Here is a 13,679-nt window from a genome sequence, read left to right on the forward strand (position 1 = left end):
TAAGTTTACGCCCTTAGTCCTTAACAGGTTAAGGTTGGTAAATATTTGTATGATTTCTTATTACCTGGTGTATTCAATTTGTGGGGGTTCCCTATTAATACAGCATTAACCACCTGTATAACAGTTCTAAGTTGTTCTGCAAGTGGAAGAATCCAAGTAACTTGGCCTCATATTTTCTCTTGCAACATAAAGTCCCTCCCTTTTGTTATGTCCTTAATAATTAATAGATTAGAACAGCTTGCTAACAATCCTGAGAACTGGTTTCAATCAGTTTCTATTAAGTTGGCTGTTTTTCTTGTTGTTTTTAAGGGATATTACATTCTATTGGTCTATTTGTTTTGTTTTCTATATCTGCACAATCCATAGATAATAGGATATGGTTGTAGGCGGCTGCACACAATCTCTATATGCATAATGATTTATGGCAGTTAGAAAGCAGTCAAATCCATAACCATGTATTGAGCCTTTGAGTGACCCATATTGTGTTGTGGAACTGTGATCAATAAATTTATATTATCTGCATGCCTATACAGTGGTATGTAGCTTGGCACTGTTTCCTTTGACCTATAAGGCCTCGTTCACACAGCGGAAAATTTGCAGAATGTCTTCCCAAATAGCATGTTCTGCCAGTGCTAGGACCACTCGAAAATGTGCTGTCCCCATAGATGGCACTGCATTTCCAAAGGATTTTGCCGAAAGAAAAAACATGTTAGGTGAAGAGCAAAATCTGTATTTCTGCAGTGGAAATATCTGCCACAGAAATTCCACCATGTGCATTCTGCAGCAGAATCTCATTGAAGTTAATGCGAGGAAACTATGAATGCTTTTTGATTTAAAGATTTAAAGAGAACCTATCACGCTGACTAAACCACTAGCCATTGGGACAGTCCCTGTGGCTTTTCCCTGTTTGGGTATAGGAAAAGATCAATCAAGGCTGGTGGAGTGGGGAGAAGCTGCTATGGACCACTCCAATGACTTGTTGTTCAAGAAGCACGAGAGTGATGACAGGTTCCCTTTAATCAAAGTAACTTAGCTAATGTTCCAACATGAGCTAATTGGGGATGTACTTGGAACAATCTTTTTTGGGATGTCCTGTACTTTACCCAAAACCCCAACAACCTGATCCGTAAGGGCACTGATGATACCTGTAGTGCTGCTGCAGTAAACTTATACAGAATGATCTTTGTGAGCAATCCTGTGGCAGCTGCCCATAATATAGAAACCAAAATCCTGAATTTAGTCAAGTTGTATGAATAGTAGAGAGTGGACTTGTGGGTGGGGACAGCTTCTCATAGTCACACGAAGTAAGTCAAGAGATTTGTGCCCCTGTAGATGAACAAGATCCCTCATTTCTCTGATTTATCAGAATACGTTCTGATGTATATTGCTATATTTTTTTTATTCATGTAAGAGATTAGTTTTATAATGTAATTATAATGTTGTACTTATAAGATGGTCTTGCAGAAATTCTAAGTTTAAATTCCAGTTTAAATATAACCGTTATTCTTATAGGCTTCATAACTTTATTCACTTATGTTTTGCTGTGAAGATAAGCCAGTAGAGCTTTAGGGGAAATGTATACCCTTTGTTGTTTAAATCAGGTTTTTATGTTAACTATATTTTTTTGGCTTTTTTTTTATATAATCCTATCTTGCAGTTTCCATTCTGGTCACTAGGCCTAAAACTGGTTTGTACAGAGCATTTCACAGTAATGCCTTTTAAAGCCCAGACAAGAAGTACAATGAAAGGTGACACCAGTAAGATACATAAATACAATAGCTTTTGCTCAGAGGACAGCCACACTCTTCCTGTAGAATGACCACTTAAAAGGTCACAAAGAATGCCCCAGGGTGTCTTCAATTAACCTCAAAGGGATATTCCAAAGAAAATGATTTTGGAATCTTCGGCGCAATACGTGAGTTGAATCACATTATGTGATATTTTAAAACAAAAGTTTAATTTATTCATGGTGCCAAACACGCGTTTCGAGATTGGAGCGGTCTCTTTCTCAATGTTAAGATGCCATTTGGCAGAAGTTACCAGACTGCTGAAAATCCAAGCGGCTGTACTGTGATCTTATGCTATTACTGGTGGTTTTGTCTGTCACACAACCGCGGAAGGTGAACAGGTTTGCCCCTATCTCCTAATATTGCTTGAATTTTTATAGATTTACTATTCCATGAGAAGCTCTGCTGTTTCTTTTTAGATACGTACTTCATTCTTCAATTTACCCAAATGGGACAGCTCCTGCCCCTTGTCCATGGGTCCTGTCGTAAAGCATATCACTAAATACTGGTAAAAAATAGCTCAGCCCCCATAATAATGCACAAAAACCTTTTCATTACCTGGCTCTAATCTGGAAAAGGGACCTATTCCCTTTAAAGAGGCCATGTGTATCCTCCTGAAATGCCAATTTTAGTACATACTTGAAATATAATTTCTAGAACATTTTATTTTAGCTCTGTTTTGTGCCATTCCTCTTGTTCTTACAAGAAAAGTAAGTCTTTCCTGACACTGTCTGGCACTGCCAGCTTTGAATGGATATTATCAGACAGTATTGGTACACACCCACAGTTGGTAACACCCAGTTGGCTGTTTAGTCATACACTAATACTAAAAATAACAGATGAATGCTCTAGCACAGAGCTATAGGAAAAAAAATTCTAGAATTATTATTTTGTGAGATTCATGTATTTAAAGGGGTATTCCAGGCCAAAACTTTTTTTTATATATCAACTGGCTCCGGAAAGTTAAACAGATTTGTAAATTACTTCTATTAAAAAATCTTAATCCTTCCAATAGTTATTAGCTTCTGAAGTTGAGTTGTTGTTTTCTGTCTAAGGCTGGGTTCACACCACGTTTTCTTAAATACGGCTCCCGTATACGGTTGGGAGGAGGGGGCGGGGCTTAACCGCGGCACCCGCACTCAGCCGTATTCGGGAACCGCATTTAATGTAGGTCTATGAGCCGACCGGAGTGAACCGCAGCCTCCGGTCGGCTTCATTTTCGGCCGTATGCGGTTTCCCGACCGCAGGCAAAAACGTGGTCGACCACGTTTTTGCCTGCGGTCGGGAAACCGCATACGGCCGAAAACTAAGCCGACCGGAGGCTTAGACAGAAAACAACTCAACTTCAGAAGCTAATAACTATTGGAAGGATTAAGATTTTTTAATAGAAGTTATTTACAAATCTGTTTAACTTTCCGGAGCCAGTTGATATAGACATATAAAAAAAAGGTTTTGCCTGGAATACCCCTTTAAACAGGGAGGTTGGAAGAAGCCATAGTGCTGGTGGACCAGTGGTTCACCCCCTTAGCTCAATTGTGGCTCCGCTCTGCCCTGCAGTCCCTGGGGGAAGTGCCCTGGTGATGTCAATGTGCAATATGGAAAGGTTGCTCCATCCAATCATTGGCCGCAGTGGTCATGGCTACTTCCTCTTCTGATTCTTTTGGCTATACTATTTTCTGAGTGAATGAACTGAATGATTTCTTTATTATTGAATGCATTTAGTTGGTGACCATAAAGTGCTGTCCGGGATGCAGAACAGTAAACATAAAGCTATTGTGTAGATCTTATAGCAGTTGGCCAATAAATGTTTCTATTGCTTTCCATCTGGCATATTTCTTGATTGTTAGACAATTTCATTTTGCTCAAAGTACTTTAGTGCTTTTGCATACGTACAGACATATATGTACTTGCTTCCTTTTTATAGTCTTGCAATATCATCACTATTTTAGTCCAAACACCAGAAGCATTTGCATATTTCTTTAATCATCTACTTGGCTGAGTTTCTAGAGAAACAGCAAAGTCCAACAGCATTCACACTATCCAGAATCGCTAGGTATTTCAACAAATTCTATTGTTTAGAGCCAGATATTGAAACTTTTTTTATTTATTTTTTTACTATTCTTTTTACTTTTTGATTTTTTTTTTGTACCTTTTATTTTGGGGGCAGCAACCTTGCCGCAGCTGTTTTTAACAGCATTTAGTGATATGCTTTACAGCAAGCCCCATGGACATGGGCAGCACTTGACTTAAACTGTTCCATTCACATGAATGGGAAAGATGTCTGGGCTTGCTTTACAGAGGTCATTCTGCTGGGAGGTTGATGTGAAAGCAACAGCTATTGTTTGTGCCTAGGTTATCTATATACTGGTGTCACCTTTCACTGTACTTCTGTAATGTGATCTGCAGATAATTGGAAGTGACAGCTTAGTTATATGCCATGTGGCTATAATGGAAACTGCAGAAATGTTATAAAATATAGATAGAAAATGAGAACAAACAGATCAGATTTAAAAAAAAAATAAAAAAAATCAACATAACTTGCTTCAACAATAGGTACTTTTCTGATCACACCTGCCCCCCTCTTACAAGACTGCTCCACTCCTCTCTCCCTCAGTTTTAGTCCTGTTGCATTTTGTGACCATTGATTGCAGGATAACAAGTGCTGATGGCACAGAAAAGAGAGGCAAAATAACTTTTATGTGGCCAGTGATTGGATACAGAGCCCTGCGTTCAGTGCACTGAACTGGCAGAAAGTGGAGGGGCGAGTATTGTGTTTTTTTGTTTTTCCTTTTCGAGTTCCCTATTTCCTTTCTCTTTCTCCAATTAAATCAAGTCAAAAGTCAAATAATCCCATGTAAACTCCATGGAGTTCTCCTTCCCCAGGAATCTTAGTGCTTCCTGGTTTCTTATCTGAACTGTGAGCCTGCTGTTCCAACAGAGCACACCCTTTCCCACAATCCCCCTTACTATAATGTGCTGTGGAGACCAACTAAGCCAGTACTTCCTGGACAGACCAGAAGACTACAGTTGAACAGAGCATGCCTAAAGTATATATCTCTCAAATAGTAAATTTTTAGAAATGCTTGTATATTTAAAATCTGTTTCATTTAAGATAATGTATCAATTTAAACCTATTTAGCTTTGTGAGGCTACTCCTTTTAAGTGTTAATATTAGAGATGAGCAAATTTTTGAAAAATTTGATTCAGCCAATTTGCCAAATTTTCCCCAACATTTTTTTCGGTCCGAATGTTAATAGAATTACCACTCGACCCAGCTTCAGATAGTGTTGTGCTGAGGGCACAACACCTGGATATGCCTGTAGAATCGCTTGGCACTGGAATGCGTCTTTCCGATGCAGAGGTGGCAGCTTCCACGCTGACCCGGTCCTCAGCAGGGGCGCCATTAATGATACTTGTACGTGTTGGTTGGAATACACAGGGTTGTATAAAAAAAAAGTGGATGGTTAGAGCCGACCTCATAAAAATCCTCAAACTGGTTAGTTAAGAGGTAGTTTATTGATGCAACATAAGTTTCTAACCCGACCCGGGTTCTTCCTTGAAGAAGTTTGAAACTTATGTTGCATCAGCAGGGGTGTGGAAATTTTTTTAAAAACTACTTGTCCTAGGGACTAAAACGGAGCAGAATCTACTTGTCCCTCATAACAATCCACTTGCCCTAGTACAAAATAATTTTAATCCAAATAGTATGTAAATAAGGTATTTTATCAACAAAAACTTGATAGGCAGACCAGTATGTCAACCCATTAGGTGGATAGGGTCCCTGATAAGTAAGTCCGCCCCATTAATGGAATACTGCAGTGCAAAATAACTTATCCTGACCGCTGGGAAACCCCTCCCCCCCCCCCCCCCCCGAGCTCTTGTAAGGGGCCCCGGCAGGAATGGGGGCTTGTCCGCATGACGTAGCGACCAACACGCCCCCCCCCCCCCCCATGTATTCCATAGATACATGGAGGGGGCATTTCAGCAGCAGTGTCATGCAGGGATGGAACATTCCCTTCATGCCGTCTGCTGGGGTCTCATACAAGAGATGGGGGGTTGTCCCAGCGGTCAGACCCCCGCGATCTATCACTTACGGGGATAAGTTATTTTGCACTACTGTATTCCTTTAAGTAGGTAGCAGGTAGGTATGTCCCTTTATCAGGTAGGGATCAAGTAGGGCCCCCTGCGCCATTGTTACCCCCACCTCTGATGCCCCCTGCGCCATTATATTTCCCCCCTCTAATGCCCCCTGTGTCATTATATTCCCCCCCCTCTGATGCCTCCTGTGTCATTATTTCCCCCCCTCTGATGCCCTCTGTCATTATATCCCCCCCTCTCATGCCCCCAGGGTCATTATATCCCCCCCCTCTGATGCCCCCTGTGTCATTATATTCCCCCCCCCTCTGATGGCCCCTGTGTAATTATATTACCCTCCCTGATGCCCCCTGTGGCATTATACCCCCCTCCCTTTTGATGCCCCCTGTGTCATTATACCCCCCTCCCTTCTGATGCCCCCTGTGTCATTATACCCCCCTCCCTTCTGATGCCCCCTGTGTCATTATACCCCCCCTCCCTTCTGATGCCCCCTGTGTCATTATATCCCCCCTCTGATGCCCCCTGTGTCATTATATCCCCCCTCTGATGCCCCCTGTGTGATTATTTCCCCCCCTCTGATGCCCTCTATGTCATTATATCCCCCCCTCTCATGCCCCCAGGGTCATTATATTCCCCCCCCCCTCTGATGGCCCCTGTGTAATTATATTCCCCTCCCTGATGCCCCCTGTGGCATTATACCCCCCTCCCTTCTGATGCCCCCTGTGTCATTATACCCCCCTCCCTCCCTTCTGATGCCCCCTGTGTCACTATACCCCCCCTTCCTTCTGATGCCGTCTGTGTCATTATACCCCTCCTCCCTTCTGATGCCCCCTGTGTCATTATATTCCCCTCCCTGATGCCCCCTGTGTCATTATATTCCCCTCCCTGATGCCCCCTGTGTCATTATATTCCCCTCCCGGATGCCCCCTGTGTCATTATATTCCCCTCCCGGATGCCCCCTGTGTCATTATATTCCCCTCCCGGATGCCCCCTGTGTCATTATATTCCCCTCCCTGATGCCCCCTGTGTCATTTTCCCCCCTCCCTTCTGATGCCCCCTGTCATTATACTCCCCTCCCTTCTGCCCCCTGTGTCATTATACCCCCCCTCCCTTTTGATGCCCCCTGTGTCATTATACCCCCCCTCCCTTTTGATGCCCCCTGTGTCATTATACCCCCCCTCCCTTTTGATGCCCCCTGTGTCATTATACCCCCCTCCCTTTTGATGCCCCCTGTGTCATTATACCCCCCCTCCCTTCTGATGCCCCTTGTGTCATTATATTTCAGCCCAACCCCCCTCTCCTCTCCCACATTATTTACCAAACCTCCCCTCCTCTCTGATCCCCCTGCTACCTGTACTCTGGCCCCATGTGTGCTCCGGCAGGCTCAGGTGCTCGGAGGTCACTTTTGTTACTGGACCGTTAAGAATATAGTTTTGTCCCTGGTGATCTGGCAGGTCCTCATATTGGGCAAGTTTATCTCACTCACGCACTCTGAATTCACACAGGTCCGCTCACACTGTTACTGTACTTACATCTCCCTGCATCAGTCTATAACGAGACTTCCTTGCGGGGATGTGTGCAATTGGTGACATCATCACAAATGCAGCTCAGGACGTGTCATCACAGGCACCGCACGGGATGTCAGCGTCCTGACGTCCTGAGCTGCATTTGTGATGACGTCACCAATTGCACGCATCCCCGCAAGGAAGTCTCGTTATAGACTGATGCAGGGAGATGCAAGTACAGTAACAGTGTGAGCGGACCTGTGTGAATTCTTCCGGCATTTAACGCTGCTTGCCTGAAGCAGGGCTAAATGCCTGTAGAAATCACCTGCCCGGCGTCCGTAACTGCTTGTCCCGGGCGTCGGACGATAGGAATTCCACATCCTTCATCAATGAACTACCTCTTAACTAACCAGTTAACCATCCACGTTTTTTTTTTTTTATACAACCCTGCGTACTCCAACCAACACGTACAAGTGAAATAATACTGTTATTCAATATGACATGCAGATCAGAGGCGTCGCTATTAGAATCGCTGTCGCAGAGCGGCACAATGACAGAGCCTGGAGGTGGCATAAGTATGAGGAGACCATATAGTGGCTGAATGACACAGCGTGGAGGTGGCGGCAGCATGAGGAGACCATATTGTGGCTGAATGGCACGGCGTGAAGGTGGCGGCAGCATGAGGAGACCATATAGTGGCTGAATGACACAGCGTGGAGGTAGCGGTAGCTGGAGGAGACCACATAGTGGCTGAATGGCACGGCGTGAAGGTGGCGGCAGCATGAGGAGACCATATAGTGGCTGAATGACACAGCGTGGAGGTGGCGGTAGCAGGAGGAGACCACATAGTGGCTGAATGGCACAGCCCGGAGTTGGCGGCAGCATATAGCGGCTGAATAACACAGCATGGAGTTTGCAGCAGCACGAAGAGAACATATAGTGGCTGAATGACACAGCCTGAAGGTGGCGGAAGCATGAGGAAAACATGGTGGCAGTATGAGACAGCTTGGAGCTGGCATCAGCATGAGGAGAAAATATGGTGGCAGAATGAGACAGCCTGGAGGTGGCATCAGCACGAGGAGAACATATGGTGGCACATATGGACAGCCTGGAAGTGACCCGATGACTGCGGTGGGTGGCAATACCAGTACCCAGTGATGAAGGTGGGTGAAAAAAGGAGAACTTCGCATCAGAAGTATGGCATCAGGCGGGTGGCAGGATCAGAATAGTACCTGAGGCGGGTAGGCAGAAGAAAACGGTCTATTTTGTAAAAGTGTTAGTGTGCACAAGTATTGAGGATATGCATTACGTAAAACTTAATTTTTAATAATATGCTTAGGATAAAATATATGGACCCAAATTATTATTTTTTAAATCAAACAAAAGGAAAGGTGTGCAAAAAAACATCATGTGCCACCTACACCACCAAGTATTGATGTGATGCAAAGACCTCTAAAAGGTGGAAGGGAACAACGTATGGTCCATTGTAGCAGTTGGGGGTAAAAACTCTTGCTGTAAGGCCCTACTCTCTCCTTATTAATTCCCTTCTTGGCAAGTGTTACTCGCCATAAAAAGGGCAGTCCCACACAGAAATCTCTCCACATATTCACCTACAAATACTGCCGTTTCCCAGGGATTTAGGTGGAAATAGGGATTGGTTCGTGTTTGAGGCCGCCCTTCTTAAGACTAGTAACGCTTTCCTCGAAAAGGTGGAAGGGAACAACATATTGTCCATTGTAGCAGTTGGGGGTAAAAACTCTTGCTGTAAGGCCCTACTCTCTCCTTATTAATTCCCTTCTTGGCAATTGTTACCCACCCTAAAAAGGGCAGCCCCACACACAGGAAACTCTCTATTTCCACCTAAAAACCCTGGGAAATGGCAGTGTTTGTAGGGGGGAATAGGGAGAGGTTCCTGTGTGGGGCTGCCCTTTTGTTTGACTTCAAAGAAAATTTTGGATACATATATTTTATACTAAGAATATTATTAAAAGTTACGTTTTACGTAATGCATATCCTCAATACATACTTGTGGTCTGATGTGGACTAATGTCTGTAACTGGGGAGCAGCACCTTAAATATGTTTAGCACTATCCATATTTATGAAGTGTTGGTGTGGCACCATGGTCAATCTACTCTCATGCATCAGGCATTGGTGGGTGGAAATCCTGGCTGATCCATGCCTGATTCATCTTCACAAAGGTCAGTCTCTCCGCATTTTTCGTAGACAGACGAGTTCTCCTTGTGGTTACCATGGCCCCCACCGCACTAAACACCCGCTCCAATGGCACACTACTGGCCGCGCAGGACAGCTTTTCCAGGGCAAACTGCTAGTTGCGGCTTCAAATCAAGTTTGGCTGCCCAGAAGTCCAGGTGATCTTCAAGGTGTATTGAAATGGTCATGTCAAGGTATGCCACCACCTGCTGGTTCAGGTCCTGCTCCAGGTCTACCTGCTGCTGATGAGTTGCTTCACTATGTGGGTGAAGAAAGGTACTCATCAGCGACTGTAGTCTCAGGCTGCTGCTGATGGAGCTGGTACTGCTCCTGCCACCCCACCTCTCCTCAGTAGCCATGGCAGTGGAAGGTGAACGCAGAGGGCCTCCCAAGTCAGACCTGTGAGAGGATGGACGATGGCGCAGATAGGAATCGGCCAACTGACTACGTAGGATTTCTCTGTAGTAGGTCAATTTGTCCTCCCTCTAATTTTTTTGCCAGAAGCGTGGGTCCAATAAGGTGAAGAGCCAGAAGTAATCCCGCTGCCGAATGGTGACAATTCGGCAGTCACTACGCAAGCAACTGAGCATGCCTCCATCTCCACTGCATACTGCCACGGGGTGTCTGGAGGCATGCTTGCATAGTGACTGCCGAATTGTCACCATTCAGCAGCGGGATTACTTCTAGCTCTTCACCTTATTGGACCCTCGCTTGTGGCAAAAAATGTTTTGCGAGAAAAACCGCCCTTCTCACGAAACCTAAACTGTGCTCCACTCTCTTCCTCCTACTCCTCCTCCAGTTTAGCCCCCACAGAGCTCATGTGGCCCTGAGATGTAGGCACCACATCTCCAGTACCCTGACTAGTCATTGTTTCCAACACGTGTTGTAGTAGATGAAGCAGTGGTATGACGTTGTTTATCCCGTAATCCTGGCGACTGACTAATAATATGGCTTACTCAAAGGGCCTGAGCAAACGGCAGGTGTAACGTATGAGCTGCCGCTGGTTGACTTTGAAGTTACACAGGGGAGTCCCCCTATCCTCTTGGATTATCAAGAAATCGGTGATGGCTTTACTCTGTTCGTATAGTTGGTTCAACATATGGAGGGTGGAATTCCAATTTGGAAACATCGCAAATCAGACTATGTTTGGGGATACCATTCTGATGTTGCAGCTCAAGGAGGATGTGCTTTGCGGTGTACGAGTGGCTGAAGTGCATGCAAAGTTTCCTTCCCTTTGTTAGGCTGTCTTTCAGATGGGGGGGGGGGGGGGGGAACACTTCAGGAACCACTTGACAACCAGATTGAACATGTGTGCCATGCAGGGCACATGTTTCAGGCTTCCTTGTCGCAGCGCAGACAAGAGGTTCTTCCTGTTGTCGGTCACCATGGTTCCCATTTCCAGTTTTCGTGGAGTAAGCAATGATTCGATTTCTTGATGAATGACTTTTAGCAGTTTCTCCCCTGCGTGACTCTGTTAGCCAAGGCAAACCATGTGAAGAACAGCGTGACACCGCCTTGCCCTGCACACATGGTATGCTGGAGGGGCACTGAGACTTGTCCGTGCAGTGGAGGATGAGTCGCACACTGTCACAGGACCAACAGCCTAATTGCGTGGAGGCGGAATTGGCGTGACCTGTCCAAGTTGCTGTTGTGGCTGTGCAGGAACCACATTCACCCAGTGGGCCGTAAAGGACATGTATTGTCCCTGACCGTAGTTGTAGCTCCACACGTCGGCACTGCCGTGCACTTTGGTACACACCGACAGGCTCAAGTACTGGACCACCTTCTCTTCCACAAAATTGTGCAGGGCTGGTACTGCCTCCTTCGCAAAGAAATGACGACTTGGTACTCTCCACCTTGGCTCGGCATAAGCCATCAGTTCTCTGACAGGTGCAGAGTCAACCACTTAAAAAGGGAGGGACTGCAGCACCAGCAACTTGGACAGGCGCACATTCAGCTTCTGAGCCGTTGGATATTTTGCATACTGTTGTCTCTTAGACATGGCTTCGCCGATGATTTGCTGGTGGAAGAACACAGAAGATGGGTATGATGTCTCCTCCACTTCTTGGCTGGGCAGTAGCTGCTGACTGTCTTCTATAAGATCGTTCTTGCTAAATAGTGGAGCTGAACCCACAGCATAAGATACTTCTGTGGCAGAGGGAACAGCATAGGACAGAGGCAATGGGAGGACCGGGCCATGCCAACTGAGGATTGTGTCTGTGGAACCCTCCGACTGTTGACTGGGGGTATCATATGTCACTTGTGATGAAGTGGATGACCGTGTTAACCAATCGATGACAGCAGATGGGTTGCTGGTTGAGACATGACTGCTAGCTTATACCGGGAGCTTAGGCCTCTCGCTGCAACTCCTGCTGCCACTTGCCCCTAGTCTGTTGTGACCTCTGCCTGATGAATTTAGGCCTCTGCTTTTCCTCTGTGCACATCCTGGCACTTCTCTGCCTGACCTACTCAGTATGAGGGGAGTACAATACGCTCCACTATGCTTATGAACAGTATTTGGCTAGTGTCCAGCAGGTGTGTACTTTTGGCTTGCCTTTCACAGTATCTAGGCCCTTAAGACTTTAACAGGAACAAAACGGTACACCACTTAGATGTACGCACAGGTTACACTTAATAGAAGACAATATGCTTTTAGTGCTCTGCTCACCCTAACTGGCTGGCTACTATTAGCTTTTCAGTTGTTGTACACACCAGTGCTGCAGCACACAGTCGCTGTGTACTACACCCAAAACACACACACAGTCTCACTCCCTTCCCTATCAGTGCTTCTAGGCTGGATTTGGGCTTGAGGTGAATCGCTGCTGTAAAAAAGCTTTTCTGTGCAACACACTGCTCTCTGTCCCTCTCTCTCTGCAGTAGAACGCTGATGTGACTGGGAGGTGAATCGTTGCTGTAAAAATGCTTTTCTGTGCAACACACACTTGCTGTCTGTCCCTCTCTCTCTGCAATAAAAGGCTGAAGTGACTGGCCGCAAGATGGCTGCCGATTTTATATAGGGCTGTGACATCACAGGGGTGTCTGGCTGCTGATAGGCTGCATGTTGCATGTGATTCAGGGTCATCCCGCCGACCCTTATTCCCACCTTCCCCGGATTCCTTGCCCCATGTCCTCACATGTGGATTCGCCATTTTAGATGATCTGGAGCCTGGACCGCACTAAATGAAGTTTAATGAAGCGATTTGCTGCGATATTCGCATTCATTGCGAATCAAATTTTCCTAAAATTCGTAACGAATTCGGATTAGTCAGATTCGATTCGCTCATCCCTAGTTACGATCACTTAACATAATAATAATAACAATAATATTTTTGACTAGCCATGGTCTAAGTGCTGAGACCCACACCTATTGCTCAATATAGCCAGGACAAGAACGCAGCTGTGCACTTCACTCACTCTTAATAAATCACATTTATGTAGACTTACAGTGGAACATGTCTCCTACATTGTCGAATCGAGTGCAGAGCCAGGTAGTGAGATGCACAGCTGCATGCTTCTACCGGCTATATCAAGTGATTGGTGGTGATCTAAGCAGTGAGACCCCAACCGATCCAGACTGTTGATGCCTATGTGACATGTGAAAGGTTTTGACATGACAGTAACACAAAAAACTACACTAGTGAAAGTTTAAAATATTTGAAAGTTGTGACTTAGGTTGTATAAATGGCATGATATGACATTGTCTAGAAGAGAAAGGCAGTTTGCACCCTATTATAAATAGTGGGAGGCATAACTTGCTCTGCTCTGTTGTCTAGTTCAGAATACGCTGCATGACCAGGCTGCCAGGTATTAATGGTTTGTATTGGACTAGCAATGCAATAAGTAATTTAGTTATTATTAATTTATTTTTTACATTGATTTAGCAGGTTCCTGATACATGACCCTGATATTCAATATGTGTATGTAGCATCATGCAGATCTCTGTTTAATTAAACTAATCTTCTGTATTTACCTTTTTATCCAGTATTTAGTTAGCTCAGCACACTCACCCATCTAGGAATTATTCATACTTTTTGGAAATGATCTCTGGGCAAAAAGGAAACTTAAGATTTTGTTATAGCT

The 13,679-nt window shown here is 45.0% G+C and overlaps 1 protein-coding gene across 1 annotated transcript in view; it reads left to right on the plus strand.

The window, feature by feature from the left end:
* Positions 1-13,679, plus strand: part of SNX9 (sorting nexin 9) — a 224,421-nt gene that overhangs the window by 51,808 nt on the left and 158,934 nt on the right. The gene's annotated exons all lie outside the window — the stretch shown is intronic.

Source organism: Hyla sarda, chromosome 3 (genome assembly GCF_029499605.1).
Source record: "Hyla sarda isolate aHylSar1 chromosome 3, aHylSar1.hap1, whole genome shotgun sequence".
In the NCBI taxonomy this organism is placed as follows: Eukaryota; Metazoa; Chordata; class Amphibia; order Anura; family Hylidae; genus Hyla; species Hyla sarda.